The 24664-nt window shown below is 38.2% G+C and overlaps 1 non-coding gene across 1 annotated transcript; it reads right to left on the bottom strand.

The window, feature by feature from the left end:
- Positions 1-23990: 23990 nt before the first annotated feature.
- Positions 23991-24094, bottom strand: LOC130829534 (U6 spliceosomal RNA). Its single transcript, XR_009047561.1, has one exon. It is a non-coding gene; the product is annotated as a U6 spliceosomal RNA (small nuclear RNA).
- Positions 24095-24664: the final 570 nt, after the last annotated feature.

Below are 24664 nucleotides of genomic sequence, written 5' to 3'. Positions count from 1 at the left end.
CTATGATTGATACACATCTCTGGAATAAGTTTAGTGAACCCGTCCTCTAAGTATCCTTCCGGTATCTATCTTGTTGTTCACACCAGACATACAGCTGAGCTTTTTTCTTGATCTGCTTCTGTTCTAATCCTTTTCTTCAGGACCATAGTCCTTCACTTAAACTTAACCTACTTCCCTGGAGTTTACAGTCTCCAGTTCTCAACTGCAAAATGGCAGCTGAAGATCAGATACTGCCACTTTAAGCAATGCTTTAAAAAAAAAAAAGGTCTTACACCTTAGATCAGACACCCTTGGATGTCAAAGCGTGTCCAGACCAAACACAAGTTGTCAAATCTCTCTGGATACAGCTTGGTGTCCTCTAACCTGTGCCCACCAAGTCAAGCATGGCCCCTTTCCCCATGAATGAGCATGTCACAGCTTCTCTCTGAAGCCTGGTCAAGATTCAGCTCAAATAGCATAATTTTCAGTGACTAGTGCTGTTGTCCAAAGAAACAGATTTCATTTTCTTCACTTGACATTTTCCCTTTTAAAATACAGGAATACAACACAATCTGAAAGTTTTGCAGTGCTTTGTGGGAAGCCAATTATAGCATGCTCTAAAAAAGAGTATAGAAAAATAAAAATAAAAAAAGACCAAAAATTCAGATCCTAAAGAACTGTCACTTGCAATATTGCCCTTACCTTTTAATGAAAGAAAAGATCAAGTGTTCCAACCATCGCCTCACTCCTTCAGAAAAACAGCTTCTGCCAAGAGATGATTAATCACTGTTACTTAGTTGCTTCTAATGACTGAGTTTCAGGGCAATCAGAAGCATTTTTAATTACTGGCTTCTTTCTTACTACTACCAGTTTCAAAACCAAATCCAATGTTTCATGAAATGCTGGGCAGAATGGTGTATGTACTCTCATGGATGTTAAGAAATTTTGATCTTCCTGTTGGGCTCCAAACTCAGTGTCACTTGCTTATTTGGGGAGTTAAAGACAAAATTGAACAGGCAAACAGGTATATGATTGTAAGATCTTTTTATGCCACACTATGAAGTCTCATGTTTAACCTCTATGTGATTATCAAAGAGATTTACTGAGAAATTTTAAGCAATGAAGGATTTATTTTTATTGAAGTATATTTTATTTACAATATTTATTAGTTTCAGGTATACAACATGGTGACAATGTTTTTATAGATTGTACTCCATTTAAAGTTATTACAAAATAATGGCTGCATTTCTCTGATGTACAATATATCCCTGTTACTTATTAAGTTGTTATGGAAAAACCCAAATGAACTTTTTGCCAACCCAATATTTTGTATATAGTAGTTTACGTCTCTTAATCTCATGCCCTTATCTTGCCCCACCCTCTCTTCCCTCACCTCAGCGGTAACCATTAGTTTTTTCTCTATATCTATGAGTCAGTTTCTTTTTTGTTAGCCACTATATAAAACAGTTTGCTGGTTCCTTAAAAAACTAAAAATAAAACTCCCATATGATCAGGAAATTCTACTCCTGCATACATATCTGAAGAAAATGAAAACACTAATTCAAGAAGAGACATGCACCCCAATGTTCACAGCAACATTATTTACCATAGCCAAGATATGGAAGCAACCTAAGTGTCTACCAACAGATGAATGGATAAAGAAGAAGTGATATGTATATATATACACACATACATACACCTGTGCATATATATATATATATATATATATATATATACATACTTATACACACAATGGGATATTACTCAGCCATAAAGAAGAATGAAATAATGCCATTTGCAACAATGTGGATGAACCTAGAGAGTATTATGCTTAGTGAAGTCAAAGAGGGAAAGACAAATACTCTGTCAATGATCCCCAACTTTTTGTCACCAGAGATCGGTTTCGTGGAAGATGATTTTTTCCACAGACTGGCGGGGGGGAGCAGTGGTTTGGGTTGATTCAAGTGCGTTACATTTATTGTGCACTTTATTTCTATTATTATCACATCAGTTCCACCTCAGATTATCAGGCACTAGATGCCAGGGGTTGGGGACCCCTGCTCTATGTTATCACTTATAAGCAGTGAAGCATTTTTGAAGAAATATGCTGAGAACTGTGTGTGACCAGGGTAGGGATCATAAGTGGAGGAAGAGAGGCCAGTTGGAAAGCTGGCAAATATTCCAGGCTCAAAATGATGAGGTTTAAACTATAATGACGGTTGTAAGGGCGGCACTGAGTAATGTATCAAACTGAGTGCTCAGTAAAAAATTTGTGGAAAGAAAAGAAGGAAGAAGGGAGGGAAGAAGGAAGGAAGGACAGAAGGATGGAAGGGAGGGAGGGAGTGAGGAAGGAAGCAAGGAAGGAAGGAAAGGAGGAAGGAAAGAAAAGGAAAAAGACCAGGTAGCTGAAACCCCTTGAAATTCTCCCAGGTAGTATATAATTTTTATAACTGCATACAATATTTAAAAATCACATTTTATAACAGCAGTTCTCAATGAAGTGTCACATTAGACTCATTTGAGTAACCTAAAAAATCTTGATGCTGTGACTATATTCCAAACTAATTAAATCAGAACCTCTAGGGGTAGATTCCAGGCCTCCATATTTTTTAAATGCTCCCCGATGATTCTAATGTGTAGCCAGGGCTGAAAATCAGTGTTCTATAGACTGTCTGCCTCTGGAATCAATCTCTGCCTAATAATCGGTTGCCATAGAAATTTATCCACCAGTTGGGCGAGGGTTGTCTAACCTCCAGGTTACTTTCAATCTAAAAATAACTGATACTTTTCAATCATTGAGATAATAAAACCTCATTATGATGCACAGCCAAATTAAAACTACTGCAGTAGGACCCACTTTTCCTCTATATGGACCCATTCACATCTATTCAGGGGATTCTTTAAGTCAGGCTCTGGTTCTTGCTATACACTAAACAGAAACAGAAAAGTCACTGGACATTTGCTTCTCATTTGCTGGATAGAACCACCTCTAAGGTTAACCCCCATATCACATGGGGGTGATATGGACAATAGGCTTATAAAGCTTCTGTTTGTATATTGTCTCCACCCATTTATGAGCTGTTATGACATTGGGCAAAACACTTAACCTGCTGTCAATTCAGCTTCCTTATCTATATGATAGGGATATTCATACCTCAATCAAAATTTGTTTTTGAAGACAATGAGACAAGACATATTACTTTGTAAATTCTAATTATTATGTAATATGATATCTATAATAATAGTAATAGACGTTTCTTCTCTCTGTTGATATCAATAAAGATGATATAGAATTTGAAGGTTAAAGGTAATTTATGCAATATGCTTCTTCATTCTACCAGGTTTCTAAATATCAACATCCAACGTGTGCTCCCTTGTCTCTCAAATCACAGTGTTTAACACTAATTTGGGTTGCCAAAATCCATACTATGCTACGTATTTCTAGAGGCTGAAGGGAATTTTCAAGCTGAGTCTTGCTAGGGAGCAAATGCCCTGATAATAAGGTCAAGTCAAACAAAGATGCTCCTTACTAACAATTGTACAGTCTACACACTGGGGTTTGGTGACTGACACGGCTGGAATCCTCACTTTCTAAGGGAGCATAACCACATCATGAAATCACTGTCATTCACTAAACACCTCCTACACATGCATGATGCCTGCAATTGATAAGTGCACCTCAGTGTTGTTACTGATGCTCCGTTACCTAAAAGGCAAGCTTGAAGAGAGAAAAAAAGAGCAAAACAATTCATTTTCAATCTAATTAAAGTAATTATATACAGCCTCCCGGTGCTTAACCTTTTTTTCCTCCAAAATCCCTATCTTGGAGCTAAATGCTCAGATCTGGAGCTTCATTGAGGTTTTTCTTAATTGCCTTTCCATCATTAATGGGATTCACTGCATTATTACCTCTACCAAAAGCTGCCTCCAACTTTCAGCCCCCATGCTGAGTCATTTACATGCCTATTTATAATGCTAAATGATGAAGTCACACCACCTTAAAGTTTAGGTAGCTAAATTAGAGTGTGGCTACACTAATTGGGAAGCATTGACTTAGATTATATTTTCTTACATATATTTCTTACTCCTCTCTCTCTGCCCATTAACTCCCTCCCTCCCTCCCTTCTTTTCTTCCCAATTCTTTCTCCCTCTTCATCCCCTTTCCTTACCCTGTTGTTTTCCATGCCCATCCTCATAGTATCCTCCCAGAAGCATCTTACTATTTCAACCATACCTATGACCACATCGCCACTATCTTTTTTTGAACAGCTACTTTGCCATCTATTTTTAGTTAACCTTAACAGAAGTCTCTGAAACTCAGTTTCACGATCCCAGTTTAAGGGGAGCCAACTGAAGGTCAAGAGAGAAAATACGCTGATGAAGAACAAGCTTACATGTGGGCAAGGTAGGATTTGAACCCAGCCTTACCCTTTGGGAAGAACTCAATGAGACCACAGAAATTGAGTCATACCATAGAGGGGGAGCAATGCAGAGAGCAGCACTGTGTGTCCAGGGCCTCTCAGTGAGTCCCTGGAGGAGGAACAGCAGGAAGTCAGACCTACCAACTCCCAACACCTTGTTCTTTCTATCCCTCTTCATAAAATCTCCTTGGGCAGCACATTAAGTAAGAATTATTGTGGTCTAGTCAAAGAGAATGTTAGCGGGGTAGGATCAGGCTAAGGGTGGGGACAGATTCTTACCTGGTACCAGAAAGAGGGTAGTCAGTGCCAGGTGGGGCTGTAGTAATTTTTGTTGGTTTGTTGGCAGGAGGCTTTGGGATGGTTGGTCTAATGAATCCTATTTTCTCTGAGCATGTGAACACAGAGATGTTGGGGTGGGAGCTATGAAGGGAATATGGAGACACTTTGGGGAAACTGGAGATACCACTTTAGGTGGTTTCTGATCCCACGTCTACCAAAGCTTGACAGGTTGTGTATGCGTGGTGTGTGTGTGTCTGTGTGTGTGTGTGCCTGTGTGTGTGCGTACTAGAAGTAGAGACATCCAGAGAAATGTGTATTAACATAGCCTTTGGCCTTCAAAGAGTTTACAACTCAACCAGAGAAACCATGCTAACACTGAAATAATGAACAAGATACAGTTTAAAACATTTTAAATGCAATAGAAAGGGAAAGACTAAGTGAATTATGGTCCAGCTCCTAGAACAAATATTATGAAGACTTTAGAAATGGTGCTTATGCAAATATTTACTGGATGCCTATTATATGCAAGACTCTGCTTACTACTGGTTAAATAATATTAAATAGGATCCAGCATTGCCTTGTTAGTAATTTTAATGAAGTATGAAATGTTTTATCTTGAGGTGAACGCTGGAAGCAGTGAGAATATAGAGAGGAAACTAACCCATTCTTACTTCCTTGATAAAGTAACATCTAAGCTGAAGCCTGGAGGATAGATCAGAATTAGGCAAGAATGATGGTTATTTTCTCTTTGGCTTCCCCTTTCCTGTCCATTCTCTGTCCTCCTCTGACCTGCTTCTCTGGCCCCGCCAGATGACATCTGCAGAATATAACACTGGTGCTTCCTTGCCCTTCAGTTTCTGCTTAGGGCTTAGCCAGTAGGAAATACTGATAGGAAATAAGAGGCCTGATGGAGAGAGACATGGGGTGTTTCTATCCTGCTCCCTCCCTGCTGTGATATCACATCTCAATCAGTTTCATCTCTCTATGACTACAGCACTTTCCAGGTGGCTCCTCCTCTGGGGTTCTATGTTCTGGTCTTCAGCTATCCCCAGACTACTTGGCCCTCAGGGATAAGAACTTCCCAACTTGCTAGTTTCTGAGTGTCTCACTATTTGTTCCTCACCACCCTTTTCTTGTTCCCTTAAACCTACCTAACATTCAGTAAGTAGTTCTTATATTAAAAGCCTCTTCATTTGAACAATTTCAGGTGGATTCTGTTTCCTGCCTATAAGCCAGCTGATACAGCAGGTGAAGGCAGAGTGAGAGGTGGGTTGGGAAATGAGTAATGTCCAGTAACCACATGTTGTTCGATATGGATGGAGTAGAGTATGACACTGGGGTAGAGAGAGGTGAGACTAAAGAGGGAAACTGAACATTAAGGGCTTTTCACGTTGTACTAGAGTTTCTATATGACAATATAGAAAAAATGTTCATAATATATTAACTATAAAAAAGAATTTTGAAGTATGTATGTGTACATTATAATTTTAACTGTGTTATACTTAGGAAAAATGATATAATTAAATATATAAAATGACAACAGGAGGTGTCATGGAATTTACAATATAGGTTTTTTTTTTTTTTTAATCTAGTGAACTTTCTGAAATGGATTATATTAATTTTATGAATTTTAAAATACACTTTTTAAAGAACAAATACCCTGAAGAACTTGTCATTTGGAATTCCCTTAAGCACACTGGATAAAATTCACATTCCTGATTAGTTTTAAGCCTTTGCAATTTGTGTGCAAATGGGCAGCAATTTGCAATTCTGTGCAAATTTGCAATTCTGTGCAAATGGGCAGCAAGCACCTTTCTAAAGGTGACCACCTAATGGGTTTTGGACAGTGGAGATTTCACAGTGGGGCACAGCAGGTGAGACTTTTCCATACCAAGGCCGGTTCTAGGAAACAGATTCCCTGAAAACAGGGTACTTCACTAATAATCCCAAAGCTAGCATGTCTCAGGGAACAGAACATTTCTTGAGAAACTGCTGCCATCTGTTCAAGCAATTTTTGTGTAGGTTCTTAGAAGAAGAGACAGCAGTCCATAACATATGAATACAGCACGGTCAGACAAGAGATCTGTTATGAGATGAGGGGTGGGTAGTGTTCATCCCAGAGCAGTGGAGGATGAAGAGGTCTCAACCAAAGAACATTACCTATTACCACACCACTTACAACAGTAGTAATAACAATGACCATGAGATCAAGAGTTCCATACACTGAATGTTTATTACAATTATATCCTTGATATGCATATTGAATTCTATTCTGTGTCTTTGTGCTTGAATAGTTGCTATTAATGTTGAAAATAACTCACAACCAATGACATCTAAGAATCAAGGGATAATAGTGTGACAAAAACAGTGTCAAGTTCTTCACATATTTCACTTTTAATTCTCACAACAACACTATGAGGTATATAATGCTGGTGTTTTTATTTTATACATGGGAAACCTGAGGCTGAGTGAAGATAAAGTATTTGCTGAAGATGACAGATGGCTAGAAGTGGCAGAGCAGAGATCCCAATCCTGGCTCATCTAACAATAGCCATGCTTTAATCACTTTTAGCAATTGACTACAGTGGGATAGAGAACTTCAGGCAAAAAATGAAACTGAACAGGACTCTGCAAGGACTTCCTGGGGACAGACCCCCATGTCCCACTTGCTTCTTGTTTGTAGAAAAGTTTTAGCCTTCTAGGCCTTTTTTGGGTTCTGAAGAGCAAATTTTATTAGAGAAGTAAAAAAATTCAAGAACAAAGAAAAATAGTCAATCAAAATAAAATAATAGGGCTATGGAGAATATCCTAAGCCATATCCTTGAGTTATTTTGCAGATACTAAAAACCCCAGCAGGTGGGAGAAGTTAACTGTATGCTGCCCACAAGCACACGGATCCCAGACCAGTTGGAATAAGAAGGTTGATGATGTTGACTCTGGAAATATCACACTGTTACCTCACCACCAACCAATCAGAAGAATGTCCACAAGCTGATCACGTACCCTGCAACCCTCCCTCACCTTGCCTTTAAAAACCCTTCCCTGAAAGCCATCGGGGAGTTCAGGTCTTTTGAGCATGAGCTGCCTGTTCTCCTTGCTTGGCCCCTCAATGGGCACTTTGCAATAAACGCTATACTTCCCCTCACCAAACCCAGTGTCAGTGGTTTGGCCTTCCCTGTGCGATGGGTGAATGGACACAAATTTGCTTTGGTAAAGAACAGAATTAAGATTCTTAAGTCTTATGAATATGACTCACACTCCTGATGATCCTCATTCTGTTCTTTTTCACCAACCATCCTTCTATTAACTACTTTGTACAGCAGCAGTTCACAATGAAAGATGAGTTTGTGGCCTGATTCATGCTGATTTGAATTTCTGGTACCTGTATCTGTCATTGAGAGTTAATGCATTTTTATTCTGATCTTAAACATTGTTGGGGAGGAAAAAAATTTCTCTACCCTTCTAGGTTCTTCTGGCTGGTCTAAGAATTAAATTGATATGAGACAGGTTAACAGGAGAACATCAAATGAGGTTTAGTAACATGTGTATGTGGGAGAGATCCAGGAAAACTGAGTAATTTGTCAAAATAGTCAAAACCTTCATTTAAATATCATCTTCAGCTGATGACAAAAGAGGATGATGGGAGTGGGGATTTGAGACTTCCAAGGGGAGGAAGACAATTGACATGGAGATGAAAAAGCAAATATTTGGTAAAGAAATGTTTGCTGGCTCATGCAAAGACAATGGGATGCAGAGTGGACTCTGATCTCTAATAATTTCCCCCACCACATCCAGCCCATACTCCTTGAAGATACATCTAGTGATAGCTCTATTCCTTTTAACAGACCCTCTACGTAAATTCTTCAGGCAGTTAGGGGGAAGGTCAAACTTTCTTCCTGAGTCTTTTTGGCCCTGATTGTCTTCAGCTCAAAATAATCTTCATGCCAAAGAGATTTTGAAGTAGCAAGTTTTGCTCCCCTACAAAAATCCCCATAAACTTGGTTCATGTAAATGTCTCTGAAAGAAGGATCCACGTTCACAGACAATGAACTTAGCTAGGTGCCCCTTGGAACCTCCCGCCTCATGCCCCTAGTTTTGGGCTTCATTTTTGAGCTCTGCATTTCCAATAGGACTGGCCAAGGGGAGAGCACATACATGAATAAGGATGGTTGTATGCATCAACTTATTTCTTGAGCAGGACATGAAATGTCAGCACAGATGGCATCTTCTAGCTCTTAGAAAAAACATTTTCTCATAAAAGAAAAATCTGGAGAGCATCTCTCAAAGTTGTAGACATCTATAAGAGGCAGAAACTAAGAACTCAAACAGTTCCCAGACTTTAGGACCTTAGATCCTGGTCCTGTGCAGTAGCAGCCTAGATTTATGGTACAGAAGAGAGGAGAAAGCCTGTGATGACAGCAGCAGGCTGCTGGGAGCTACCACACCATCTGTCTTCCTTTGGATTCTCCAGTCCCTCTGCTTAGTCTCTGCCTGTGGAGCCAAATCTAGCTAGAGCACAAAGGGAGCCCCTAATAGCCAGTGAGTCACTTACAAAAAGGACGATAATGTGCCACAAGGGCACCTCTCAGTAATACCACTGTGGCAATCAAACTTTGCAGGAAGCAGTTATGTTTCTTAGGGAAGAGTGTTGGACCATGAGTTCTGAGAAAAAGTATGACTCAGCAAGGCTCATGAGTCAGGCTTACTGGGGTTCAACTCTCAGCTCTGCCACTAACTCTGCATGATCTTGGACATGTTTCTCCACCTGTCTGTCTTATTTTCATCATCGGTAAAAGTAGATTAAATGAAACCTACCTGTTAGAGTTAATTTAATTGCTAGATGATTTAAAAAGCATAAGCATTGCATTAGACAAATGTAAGCAACATGTTACTTCCTTTTAAAATTCTTCTACTCAATCCATTCTCATTTCTTACATGAGAAAATCAATGCTCGGAGGGTGGAATGGTTTTACCAATGTCACACAGTTGTTTTTTGGTAAAAAGTGATACACCAGAAAGAATATTGAATTAAGAAGAAATGGGTTGAAATCCCAAGTATACTTTTCAACGTGATATTGTGAAAGTTACTTAACTTCTCTAACTTTCAGTTTCCTCACGGATATAGGGTAGTAATAATGCTGCTCTGCCTAGTCTCTGGCATGCAGTTATTTTATATCCCACTAAGAAAGAAAAATATTCTACCTAAGGCATTTGATAGAAGACCCCCACGTAAATCTGAGATACCAAATGGCTCTGCCTTCCAGGTAAGTGAAACAATGAGACAACTAGGAAGTGTGCATGCCTCAGTCTTGGGGGTAAAGAGGGTATCTTCCTTAAGAACTTAAACCACAAGTGTTCAGGCCATCGTGCCTTCTGGATTCACACTGTAAACCCAGTGTATAACCTCCCATCCCCAACAAAAAGCAAAACATTCTTGAGCAGAAAATTTAAAGTGGGCTTACGTGGACAGTGTGCCACCCCCCACCGTGTGACTAGTGGAAGCTGACTTCTCTAGAAAAACTTTAATAACAGCCCACAGAGATTTTAAGAGATTTTAAGATCTATTCCAAATTCAAAGATGTGAAAGTATGAAAAGACATACATCTTAGAACTGAAGAAATATGGTAAGTACTGTAGTGTCTCCCTTATATGATTATTGTAAGGAATGATGATTGCATATATACCTATGCATGCGTGTGCGTGCACACCCCCCCCCGTGTGTGTGTGCTTGTGTGTATATATCTTCTTAATTGTGTGTGGTTTGAGTGAGTCTCCGAAGAGGATGACATCTGTGCTTCCTAAGATCCTTTGTACTTTTGCTTTGATGATCCATCTTTGGATAATCCACGTGTCTTTATTTATTCACAGTGATTTACTTCTGTCAGGTCTCAGGCTCAAATTAAGGCATCCTTGATTGTACTTGAAGTGTCCCAGAGCAGTTTAATAGCTCACTTTTCTGAAGAGGTAGGAGAAGTAAAAGTTTCTACTAAATTCCTCTCTGTCATCTGCAGTTTGTATCCTAATCACCTGATACTGTTCATTACCTCCTTTAGCACTGAAATATATCACTGTGCCAACAATCTCCTGCTCTGAAATCTAGCCCTGGACAAAGGCAGCAAAGGAATCCCAGGAGAAGCCATTTTTCCATTTCTGGATTCTAATAATGAAGATGGTAATCAGCTTGCAACCTTTTGTTTTTATGCCACAGTAAGATATTTCATGAAGGATTAATTTATTAAAGACCACAAAGGGCTATATCTACATTTCTTATCTAAAACTAATTAGGGAGGGACAAAAAGGCTTTTGGTGGGGAGAGAAGTGTGTTGAGGAAGAGGGAGGGATCAGAAAGTCTGCAGAAGAACGGGATGGCCATCCTTTCAACACACCCATTCTTCCTTACAATGCTATCTACCTTCCAATTCCCTTGCCCAGGTGGGTTGGCTGGATTAAAAGCAAGATTGGAGTTTTGGAAGGAAGTCACTCTCAGAAGGGCTAATCTCAATATCTTTTAACCAATCACATGTAGCAAGATACAGAAGCGTTCTTCTGAGAGCAAGGGACCTGGGCAGGAAAGAGACAAATGAGGACATTCAATCATATAGAAACATGTATTTATCATCCATTTATTCATCCAGCAATGATTTATTGAGTATAAACCAAGTGCTGTACATTCTGTTAGGCTCAGAGGAGAGGGATAAAGTCTCTTGTTAGGCAACATTTTTGTCAAGGTATTCTAACTATACACATTAGGAAAGAAAGGAAGACCTTCTTTCCCAAATGGAGTATATCCTTCCTTTCTTCCTTCCTTTATTTGTTTGTCAGTTCAATAAATATTTGAACTCATGCTATGTGCAAGGCACTATGTTCCACATGACAGTCAAGGAAATTTGCAATCTAGTAGACACATACATTGTTGTATTCAGGATGTGCTCCAAGGTCTTGTTCATAGTAGGCACTCAACAAATCTCTGTCAATAATGCTAGCGACAAGAATGATGACTAAGCCATTAGACTTCATTTTCAATATGTTGCACATTTAAAAAAATATTTGATGTGAATCCCAATTAGCTATTAATTACCTATTTTAATATAATGATGCTCATTTCAGCAAAAGATTCATCTAAAAAATGTCAAGTGATCCATTAGTGCATAATTGTTTTTTCCTTAATAAGTTGAAACTAATATTTTTTTTAAGGAAAAAAAAATCTCAGTGTTTTGAATAAGTCCAAACATAAGATTGGCAAAAAAAATTAGATATTAATTTAGATACTGCTTAGTAAAAATATGATTTCACAAAGTGAAACTTCACTTTATATTCTACCTGAAAGCTCCTTTATGAAGGATCTGGGAGACTGAGTTTACGGAAGAAACATAAAAGTTAATATTCAAAAGCATAGGTTCAAGGTTGTGCTCTCAACTGTTATTTTTGCATTAAACACTCTGAATAGCCACTTCATTCAGACACAGGAGTTAAGTCCCTGCTCGCCCACTGTTCAGGGTTGTTGGAAGAACCAAAAGGAGGTAATATGCATGAAATGTATTAAGACCTACATTAGGATTAGGATTTTTATTATTGGGCTTCTACAACACTAGAAAGTATAAAAGGGAGAAAAGAGAAAAGCTTTTACTCTGTCTCAGATTCCTGCTCTGACTTAGGGCCACATTGAAAATAATCCATACCTGAACTGGACATGAGGTCACTGTCTGACATTCCTCTACTGTAGATCTTGAAGGTGGTTCCATCTTTGAGATTGTTTCAAATAAATTTTAAATAGTTTTGGTTGGTTACACTATGTGATGAAAAGAGAAAGGATTTGACCCACCTGCTGTTGAACCCCAGGTCTTCTGCTTATCAGCTATGGGGCCATGAAAGAACTGTTTAGCTCTTCTGAACACAGAATCCTTGGCAAAGAAAACAACTACCTGGAATGATGTCTAGAACATATAAGATACATAGAAAAATTGTATTTCCAAATCTTCCATGATGTTCAGGCAAGAAAAAGGGAAAATCCTTCTCCCTTCCAACTTCTTCAGGAAGGACAAGACTTGTTAGGGGCAAAGTCCCTGAAGAAAGACGTAACAGAGTGAAAAAATGTAGACAGAGGTGAGCTGTGACATGTAACCTGGGTGTAGCTTCTTCATCTCTATGAAACAGGTAAAAACAGATAATTTAAATCACTGCATGCTCACTGAATTTGGGTCATACAGCTATAGACATTTCTGGTAGCTTCCTCAATATCTACTTTCATCTTTTTTCTTGCTAACAAACCCGTAATTAAGTTCAGGGTGCAATACGCCCAGCCAAAACTACCGGATGCCCCAGCCTCCTTTGTAGTTTGTGACACAGTTCTTAATGATGAGATAAAAATGAAAGTCACTCCTTGGAGACTTGGAGAAAACTTTTCAAATGCAGACAGGCTCAGTGGGTATTCACACTTTGCTCTTGATCTTCTCTTTCTTCTTGTTTGGAACATGGAGGCAACAATGGAGACTGACTGTCCACAATGCCAATGAAGCATATAAATACGAGTCCTGGAAGGCATCTTGTTGCAGGAGACAATTAAAATTGCCACCTGGCTAAACCACTGTAGTTGGACTTCTTTACATAAAACTCAATGCATATTGTGAGTGATAGAAGGACTTCATAAAATAATAAAGTTCTTCTGCAACATCTGATATATATATATCAAATGTTGTACATATGTATATCGTATCATAATTTTACTAAATGTTGTGTCCCCATTCATTTTCTTGGAAAGATAGAGAATATACAGAAAGACTCAGGACAGAAGCCTTCTTCAAGAGTAAGAAATAATTTGCACCAGGCTTGATTATAGAGTAGTAACCAATTAGGGTGCAAAACCACGAGATGAAAAGTGGAGGCCTCAACATCAGGAGAGAGGCAGTGGTACATATTGTGCTCCCAATTTTAAAAATGAGAAAACTGAGGGATATGGCTCAAGATGGTGAAGTAGGAGGATGTGTGCTCACTTTCTCTGGCAAGAGCACCAGAATTACAACTTACTGCTGAACAATCATTGGACAGAAAGACACTGGAACTCATCGAAAAAGACACACCACAACCAGAGACAAAGGAGAAGCTGCAATGAGATGGTAGGAGGGGTGCAGTCACATTAAAATCAAATACCATAAATGCTGGGTTGGTAACTCACAAATTGGAGAACAGTTATATCACAGAAGTCCACCTACTAATGTGAGAGTTCTGAGCCCCACATAGGGTTCCCAACCTGGGGATCCAGCAACGGGAGGAGGAATCCCCAGAGAATCAGACTTTGGAAACCAGCGGGATTTGATTGCAGGACCTTCATAAAACTGGGGGAAACAGAGACTCCACTCTTGGAGGGCACACAAAAAATAGTGTGCTCACCAGGACCCAGGCAGAAGGAGCAGTGACCCCATAGGAGACTGAACCAGACCTACCTGCTGGTGTTGGAGGGTTGCCTGCAGAGTTGGGGAGCAGCTGTAGCTCACTGAGGAGACAGGAACACTGGCAGCAGCAGTTCTAGGAAGTGCTCATTAGTGTGAGCCCTCCCAGAGTCTGCCATTAGTCCCACCAAAGAGCCTATAAGCTCCAGTGCCAGGGAGCCTCAGGCCAAACAACAAACAGGGTGGGAACACAGCCCTACCCATTGGCAGATAAGCAGATTCAAGTTTTATGGAACTCCACACACCAAATCAGATTAAAGTTTTACTGAGCTCCACCCACCCAGCTCTACCCACCATCAGTCCCTCCCATCAGGAAGCATGCTCAAGCTTCCTAGATAGCTTCCTCCACAAGAGGGCAGACAGCAGTATCAAGCAGTATCAGCAGTATTTTGTCTTGTGGAACTGAAAACCACAGCCACAGAAAGATATAAAAAATGAAAAGGCAGAAGATTTTGTACCAGATGAAGGGACAAGATAAAATCCCAGAAAAACAACTAAATGAAGAGGAGATAGACACACTTACAGAAAAAAAATTCAGAATAATGATGGTGAAGGTGATCTAGGACTTTGAAAAAAGATAGGATGCAAAGATAGAAAAGTTTACCAAAGACCTAGAAGAATTAAAGAGCAAACAAACAGAAATATGCAACACAATAACTGAAACGAAAAATACACTAGAAGGAACCAATAGCAGATTAACAGAGGTAGAAGGGTAAATAAGTGACCTGGAAGACAGAATGGTAATAATCACTGATGTGGAAAAGAATAAAGAAAAAAGAATGAAAAGAACTGAAGACAGCCTAAAAGACCTCTGGGACATCATTAAACACACCAACATTCACATCATAGGGGTTCCAGAAGGAGAAGAGAGAGAGAAAGGGCCTGAGAAAATATTGAAAGACATTATAGTTGAAAACTTCCCTAACATGGGAAAGGAAATAGCTACCCAAGTCCAGGAAGCACAGAGAGTCCCAGGCAGGAGAAACCCAAGGAGAAACATGCCAAGACATATAGTAGTCAAAGTGACAAAAATTAAAGGCAGAGAAAACTTATTAAAAGCAACAAGGGAAAAATGACAACATACAAGGGAACTCCCATAAAGTTAACAGCTGATTTCTCAGCAGAAAATCTGCAAACCACAAAGGAGTGGCACGATATATTTCAAGTGATGACAGGGAAGAACCTACAACCAAGAATACTCTACCCAGCAAGGATCTCATTCAGATTCGAGGGAGAAATCAAAAGCTTTACAGACAAGCAACAGCTAAGAGAATTCAGCACCACCAAACCAGCCCTGCAGCAAATGCTAAAGGAACTTCTCTAGGCAGGACACATAAGAGAAGAAAAGGACCTACAGAAACAAAAACAAAACAATTAAGAAAATTGTCATAGGAACATACATATCAATAATCACCTTGAATGTAAATGGACTAAATGCCCCAACCAAAAGACACAGACTGGCGGAATGGATCCAAAAACAAGACCCATATATATGCTGTCTCCAAGAGACCCACTTCAGGCCGAGGGACACATACAGACTGAAAGTGAAGGGGTGGAAAAAGATATTCCATGCAAATGGAAATCGAAAGAAAGCTGGAGTAGCAATACTCATATCAGATAAAATAGATTTTAAAATAAAAAATGTTACCAGAGACAGGAAAGGACACTACATAAAGATCGAGGGATCAATCCAAGAAGAGGAGATAACAACTATAAATATATATGCACCCAATATAGGAGCACCTCAATACCTAAGGCAAATGCTAACAACTATGAAAGAGGAAATCAACAGTAACACAATAATAGTGGGGGACTTTAACACCCCACTTACACCAATGGACAGATCACCCACATAGAAAATTAATAAGGAAACACAAGCTTTAAATGACAGTAAATCAGCTTGATTTAGTAGATATCTAGAGGACATTACATCCAAAAACTGCAGATTACACATTCTTCTCATGCGCATGGAGCATTCTCCAGGATAGATCACATTTTGGGTCATAAATCAAGCCTTGATGAATTCAAGAAAAGTGAAATCATATCAAGCATCTTTTCCGGCCACAATGCTATGAGATTAGAAATCAATTACAGAAAAAACACCCTGTAAAAACACAAACACATGGAGGCTAATCAATATTCTACTGAATAACCAAAGGATCACTGAAGAAATCAAAGAGGAAATTAAAAAATGCCTAGAGACAAATGACAATGAAAACACAATGATCCAAAACCTATGTGATGCAGCAGAGTCAGTTCTAAGAGGGAAGTTTATAGCAATACAATCCTACCTCAAGAAACAAGAAAATTGCCAAATTAACAATCTAACTTTACACCTGAAGAAACTAGAGAAAGAAGAGCAAACAAAACCCAAAGTTACTAGACGGAGAGAAATCAAAAATATCAGAGCATAAAAAAATGAAAAAGAAACAAAGAAAACAATAGCAAAAATCAGTAAAACTAAAAGCTGGTTCTTCGAGAAGATAAACAAAATCAATAAACCTCCAGCAAGACTCATCAAGAAAAAGAGGGAGAGGACTCAAATCAATAAAATTAGAAATGAAACAGGAGAAGTTACAACAGACACCACAGAAATGAAAAGCACCATAAGAGACTACTACAAGCAACTATATGCCAATAAAATGGACAATCTGAAAGAAATGGACAGAGTCTTAGAAAGGTATAACCTTCCAAAACTGAATCAGGAAGATATAGAAAATATGAACAGACCAATCACAAGTAATGAAATTGAAACTGTGATTAAAAATCTTCCAACAAACAAAAGCCCAGGACCAGATGGATTCACAGGTGAATTTTATCAAACATTTAGAGACGAGCTCAAACCCATCCTTCTCAAATTTTTCCAAAAAATTTCAGAGGAAAGAACACTCCCAAACTCATTTTATGAGGCCACCATCACCCTGATACCAAAACAAGACATAGATACTACAAAAAAAGTAAATTACAGACCAATATCACTGAAGAATTTAGATGCAAAAATCCTCAACAAAATACTAGCCAACAGAATCCAACAGCAGATTAAAAGGATCACACAACATGATCAAGTGGGGTTTATCCCTGGAATGCAAGGATTCTTCAATATATGCAAATCAATCAATGTGACACACCATATTAACAAATTGAAGGATAAAAACCACATGATCATCTCAATAGATGCAGAAAAAGCTTTTGACAAAATTCAACACCCATTTATGATAAAAACTCTCTAGAAGGTGGTCATAGAGGCAACCTGCCTCAACATAATAAAGGCCATATATAACAAACCCACAGCAAGTATCCTTCTCAATGGGGAAAAACTGAAAGCATTCCCTCTAAAATCAGGAATAAGACAAGGATGTCCACTCTCATCACTACTATTCAACATAGTTTTGGAAGTCCTTGCCACAGCAATCAGAGAAGAAAAAGAAATCAAAGGAATCCAAACTGGAAAAGAAGAAGTAAAACTGTCACTGTTTACAGATGACATGATACTATACATAGAAAATCCTAAAGATGCCCCCAGAAAACTACTTGAGCTAATCAATGAATTTGGTAAAGTTGCAGGATACAAAATTAACACACAGAAATCTCTTGCATTTCTATGCACTAACAATGAAATTTCAGAAAGAGAAATGAAGGAAACAATCCCACTCACCATTGCAACAAAAAGAATAAAATACCTAGGAATAAACCTAACTAAGGAGGTAAGAGACCCGTATTCAGAAAACTATAAGAATCTAATGAAAGAAATCAAAGATGACACAGATGGAGAAATATACCATGTTCTTGGATTGGAAGAATCAACATTGTGAAAATGACTATACTACACAAAGCAATTTACAGATTCAGTGCAATCCCTATCAAATTACCAATGGCATTTTTCACAGAACTAGAACAAGAAATTTTACTATTTGAATGGAAACGCAAAAGACCCCCAATAGCCAAAACAATCTTGGAAGGAAAGACAGAGTTGGTGGAATCAGGCTTCCTGACTTCAAACTATACTACAAGGCTACAGTGATCAAGACAGTATGGTAGTGGCACAAAAACAGAAATTTAGATCAATGGAACAGGATAGAAAGCCCAGAGGTAAACTATGGTCAACTCACGTATGACAAAGGAGCCGAGGATATACAATAGAGAAAAGACAGCCTCTTCAATAAGTGGTGCTGGGAAAACTGGACAGCTACATGGAAAAGAATGAAATTAGAACACTCCCTAACACCATACACAAAAATAAAATGGATTAAAGACCTAAATGTAAGGCCAGACACTATAAAACTCCTAGAGGAAAACAGGAAGAACACTCTTTGACGTAAATAACAGCAAGATCTTTTTTGATCCACCCCCTAGAGTAATGGAAATAAAAACAAAAATAGAAAAGTGGGACCTAATGAAACTTCAAAGCTTCTGCACAGCAAAGGAAACTATAAACAAGACAAAAAGACAACCCTTAAAATGGAAGAAAATACTTGCAAATGAATCAACAGACAAAGGATTAATCTAGAAAATATATAAACAGTTCATCCAGCTTAATATCAAAAAAAGCAAACAACCCAATCAAAAAATGGGCAGAAGACCTAAATAGGCATTTCTCCAAAGAAGACATATGGATGGCCAGGAGGCACATGAAAAGCTGCTCAACATCACTAATTATTAGAGAAATGCAAATCAAAACTACAATGAGGTATCACCTCACACCAGTCAGAATGGGCATCATCAGAAAATCTACAAACAGTAAATGCTGGAAAGCGTGTGGAGAAAAGGGAACTCTGTTACCGTGTTGGTGGGAATGTAAATTGATACAATCACTATAAATAACAGTATGGAGGTTCCTTAAAAAACTAAAAATAGAGTTACCATATGACCCAACAATCCCACTGCTGGGCATATAGCCAGAGAACATCATAATTCAAAAAGACACATGGACCCAAATGTTCACTGCAGCAGTATTTACAGTAGCCAGGACATGGAAGCAACCTAAATGTCCATCAACAGATGAATAGATAAAGAAGATGTGGTACATATATACAGTGGAATATTACTCAGCTCTAAAAAGCAATGAAAGTGGGACATTTGTAGAGACATGGATGGAGCTAGAGACAGTCATACAGAGTGAATTGAGACAGAAAAACAAATCTCGTATATTAACACATATGTGCGGAATATAGAAAAATGGTACAAATCAACTGGTTTGCAAGGCAGAAATAGAGACAGAGATGTAGAGAACAAATATATGGGCACCAAGTAGGGAAAGCAGGGAGGGTTGGGGGGGAATGAATTGGGAGATTGGGATACCAAATTGTACACTCTAAATATACGCGGTTTGTTGTATGTTAACTGTATCTCAATGAAAGTTCTTAAAAAAATTTTAAAAATAAAAAAGTAAATAAAACAGTAGATACAAAAATAAGCCATAGAAAAGGGAAAAAAATGAGAAAATTGAGATTTGTTGAGGCTAGTAACTTCTCTAGGTTGAGATGGCCTCAAAAGAGTTATCATCTAGATTTAAGCCTAGGGCTGTCTATTCTGATGATTATATTCCTTTTACATTGGTCCCTTCAGCAGGGGTACAGGCAATTTCCCAGAAGAGACATCTTTTATAAGTTGACTCTCATTGCATATTTTAGGCTTCCTTAAGACTTTCATTTTCCAAGAAATATGCAGAATGAAAAGATAGAGAACCTTTAGCCTTTCACCTGTCTCTTCTGAGAGTTTCCAGGCACACAGGGAAAAATGCTCAACGTTTTCAAAGCCTGAAGGTATGGAAAGGTTAGAGGCAGTGTTTTCCAGTCCATGAATCCTCATGGTTGTGCAAGACACCAAGGGCCTAAAGATGATGATGCTAAAGTAATCACCTAGGAAATGTACTGCACTCGAGCTGCACCTCTGAGCCCTAGGCTCAAAAATACAGCTCTTTATATTTTACTAGCTGTTTGGTTAAACTTGAGTAAGTTATTTCACCTCTCTGGACCTCATTTTGTTCAATTAATAAAATGGATGTAATACCTAATTCATAAAGTCCATGTAAAGAGTAAACAAATTAATCTGATTAAAATGCAGTCTAGTGCCTAGCGCATAGTAGGTACTCAATAAATCTTAGTATTTTTTTAGCATTATTTTTAGCTTTTACTTTTCAATCAACCATAATACGTAGGAAAAGGTTTACTATCAGAAAAATATCACCATGTTATAAATATGCAGGAGAAAATCAAAACTCTGTGTCCACATATTTGTGGAAAAAGAAAGCTGTTGAAAACTAAGCCTCTCAGCTGTTTCTGAGTTTTCTCATTAACATTTGTTTGCTCTTTTTGATTCCTTTTGTTTTTTGCTAGCAGACAAGTGGTAGCAGGTGACAAAGTTTAAGGAAAAATATGGGAGAAACATTTAAATGTGATTATAAATATCTATTCATTAACTCTTTTTTTTCCATGCAAATTATGTGGGCATATGAGTAAGAAGAATGTAACTTGGGAACCAATTGTGTTATGCAGATGAGTCCTGTGTTGGGCTTCTAGAAGGCTGGGATGTGGCTGCCCAGCAGAGGCAGGTGAAGAGCTTCCCAATGGGGCCTGAAGCATCAGATTATAGGTTTTAATAATCTGAGCCAGGCAGAGGATGAATACTGGCCCCAGTCTGCCTGGGACTTTTCCATTTTTAGCACTGAAAGTGTCACATCCTAGGTAACCTCTCAGCACTGAAAAACCAGGATATGTGGCCAATTCTAGAGAGAATTAGATTCAGCAGCAGCTGAAATACCAAATCTAACTAATCATGCAAATCTCCCATAGACATTTAACTCCCCCCCCCAACTTCTACCTCATGCCTTTGTTCACTTTTAAAGGAAGTATGCACAGTCACTGGGCAGTCAAAACTACCCGGTCAGACAGAGAAAAATGACCAAAGGGCAGTGATCGTCTGTCTTCTGTGCACTCTTACTTCCTCTCCATCATTTGTTTGTTCATATGCATAGTGTATTTGTGGGGATATTTTTCCCTCTGCAAGCAGAACAGCTGAGTTGTACTAGTGGCAATAGTGGCAACAGTACAGGGCAACTCTGGAACAAAGACTTAATGGACGTTGTCAAGTACTAAGTAGGTATAGTGCATTCAAAGTGATTGTCTACATGGATCCAATAAGTGAGATAACACAGAAACCTCATTCATTCTAGAAAATGCAATCTGGTATATTGGAGAGAGCCTAAAAAGAACAATATTTCAATAGACACTGTTTTAAGCACTTAGAATATGCCACACATTTACAGGTGTTTTCATGTAGTCTTTTAACACCTCTGTAAGGTAGTATAGACATGAAAGACAGGCTCAGTGACAAGTTTGTGGATGGAAAAAGTGGTTTTCTGTTTGATCTGTGCTAAAAACTAGGCAGATCACCTTGGATGTGTCTTTTTGCTGCAGTGAAAATATATCCCTTCATATTTATCTATCAAATAGGTCCTCCTGATTTCCCAGGGTAAGTTTTGAGATTAGCTAAGAGAATAAACATGAAATTACTTTGTAAAATGCTATCTGGATATAATCATACTTCCCCCTATACCTACACACACACAAACACACACAGAAACATACACTCTATTACACCTAGTAACTTTAGGAAATTTATTTATTTAATATTTCTGACAACAGCTAACCAGGGCTTGATTTGGGAGTGGGGACTATGGCTTTAGCCTTTGTCAGAGTCCTGCCACTTCCTCTTCAAGCCACACAAAAGAACTAAGATATTAATACAAAGTGCTGTGCCTTTCAGATGCAGCTTCCTCTATGCCTTCCTAATTAGAAATTCCATACTCCATCCCTGCTCTGTGCTGTGGTTTTACATCTATACATCTCAATTTTTGACTGTTTGCCTATCTATTGGAAATATAGACACATCTAAAATGCTTGTGCTTAGAATACTGATGACACTCCAAGTATTTGTGAATGTTAACTAGGATGTGTTATCTAACAAAGAGAAATGGTTAAAATTATAACTTGTGTCTTGCTACCTTGTGGGATTTTGTTCTTAATCTTTTCAATTTCACACAGTCATTCTGTAGTGATACTCTTTTTTTTTTTATAACGGGTAAACAGCTTGTTTTATGCTTGATAATAGCTCATTTCTGTCATATATGATGAGGGTTTTATATATCTGAGCAAGCCAAAGGCTGGAAACTTCTAGGCAATTTGGCATTTGAAGAAAGATTTCAATTCCTGATTTTAAAGTTTTGCATTTAAAGTGAACTGAAATGCTTTTTGATATAGTCCTATACCAGCAAGTATTATTTTCATGTCTGGTTCAAAAGAAAAAACAAATCTGCCAAGTCCTAACTTATTTACATTAAAAAGCAAACAAAAAAGTTTTTAAAATCTATCCCTTTGCAAAAGGCCATCAGAATTTTGCAGCCTCCCTTTAGAAATAGAAGTAGTGCTTTGCCATTGGCAAAACAAACCCAAATATTAAGGGTTTGATAACTAAGATCCCAGGAGGTCTGAGGGACTTTGAGTTAGACATACATATTCTCTTATCTTTTTAAGGCTTGAGATGCACATCCAAAAATCACAAGGCTATCTTATTGCAGAAGCTTCCTAATGTGTTTAGTGCACTGATGAATAGAAATGTGTCAAACTGCTCTCAAGACAAAACACTGGAAAGAAGCGTGTTTGTTCCTTCATAGGTATTGATGGAATTGAACCACGGGGATACATGTGCTTTAACCATAGTTCTTACCTTCATATGGATCTAGTCCTGCTGCCCTCCCCCACAATTCATCGTTTAAGATCGTATATCAAGGAATCATAGAGGCTCACAGCTGAAAGGGAACTTAAAAGTCATCTACCAATAGTTCAGTTTCCTTTCAAAGCTTCAATTCCTTCTATAGACTCTGAGTTACATGTTCATCTGGCTGGTAACTAAGAACCTTCCATGGTTAAGAATGTATCACCTTCAGGGTAGCCTAGTTCCTTGCATGGTTAGCACTCAGAGCATTCTCTATCATACAGAGTTGTCTTTTATTCTCTTCTAGATTCCTTTCTTCCTCCCTTCCTTCACGCTCTTTTTTCCTTATCCCCTTTCTCTTTTATTTTCCTTTCTTCATTCTGTCCTTCCTTCCTTCTCTTCTTTCCTTCTTTCTTTCCTTTTCTTCCTTTACAAAATCAATAACTATGCCAAGTGCTATGTAGTAAAATCAGGATTAAGGTTTAAGTGTCTGCTCTCAAATATCTTACCCTTTGTAGTGATAAAAGAAAATACAATACTGGGGTATGTCTGTGTTGACACAAAAAAGAAACAAGGTGCTGTGGGGATGTGGAAAGAGGACATTCAATCCATTCTTCTGTGAGACTATGCCTCCTAGCCCCCTAATAAATATGGGCTCGTGAAACAATGGGGCAATGCAGTGGAAATTTCTTATGAGGAGGGGAGGTTGCCAGAACCCATTCCTTATTTGACAATAAACATTTTTCTTTAGAAAATGGTCTCTCCACCTTTGTGAATAGTCTTGGTGGGATAACAAGTCAAGGTGACCAGACTCCACCAAAGGGTGCTAAAGGACCTGATATAATCAAGGCCAACTGCAATCCTTCTGTAGGTATTTTGAATCTTAAGCAGAGTAACAAAGTGATGGAGACACCATTTAGAGTAAATATTATTCAACTAAAAAAATTATATTGAAACATAATTGATATACAACATTGGGTAAGTTTAAGGTGTACAAGATGGTGATTTGATATGTTTATATAGTGCAATATGATTACCACCACATAACGTTAGCTAATACTGCTATCATATCAGATAATTATCATTTATTTCCTTTTTGTGGTGAGAATATTTAAGATCTAGTTTCTTAGCAATTTTGAAGTATATGATATAGAAAAATACAGGACACTTCACAAGTTTGCATATCATCTTTGCCAGGGATTGTCCTAACCTTCCCTATTATTCCAATTTTAGTGTATGTGCTGCTGAATTGGGCACTGAGGTAGATTTGTTATGTGTAATTTAGATAAGATAGATAAGATGGTCAAGGGTTGCCTGTTGTCCAGATTCACGGCATTACTCTAGTTTTGTCTATGCTATGAGTTACACAATGTCGTTCCAATATATTTCAATTATTTTTAATCTAGAAAGAGGTAAAAACAGTCATGGTTACTCAAATAACTAACTGAAACATGAAGGTTGTGCAACACAGAAGGTATATATACATATATATATATATATATATATATATATATATATATATGTAATGCAAAAACCTGGAGGCACACAAGAACTTGAAAGTATATCTGGAGGATGAGCTTTGAGGAAAGAGTTTAGGATATAGGGATAGATTTTATTGGGAAACAAAGATGGAAAGACCAGAAGAGAAATCCTGATTGAATATCTTACGTAATCTTCTCAAGAGCTGATGAGTCAAGGCATCAAAGAATTTTATTCCTAACTCTCATCTCTACCCTGATTTCTATAGAAGTGGACAATAATGTCCAAAGATCTTAAACCACTCAAGAAAGTGGTTGCCGGTGCTGGAGATGAGCATAAATTTGAGTG

This window comes from Hippopotamus amphibius, chromosome 9, assembly GCF_030028045.1.
Source record: "Hippopotamus amphibius kiboko isolate mHipAmp2 chromosome 9, mHipAmp2.hap2, whole genome shotgun sequence".
NCBI lineage: Eukaryota > Metazoa > Chordata > Mammalia > Artiodactyla > Hippopotamidae > Hippopotamus > Hippopotamus amphibius.
The sequence above is the reverse complement of the archived record's forward strand: the minus strand, read 5'-3'. Positions and strand labels throughout refer to the sequence as shown.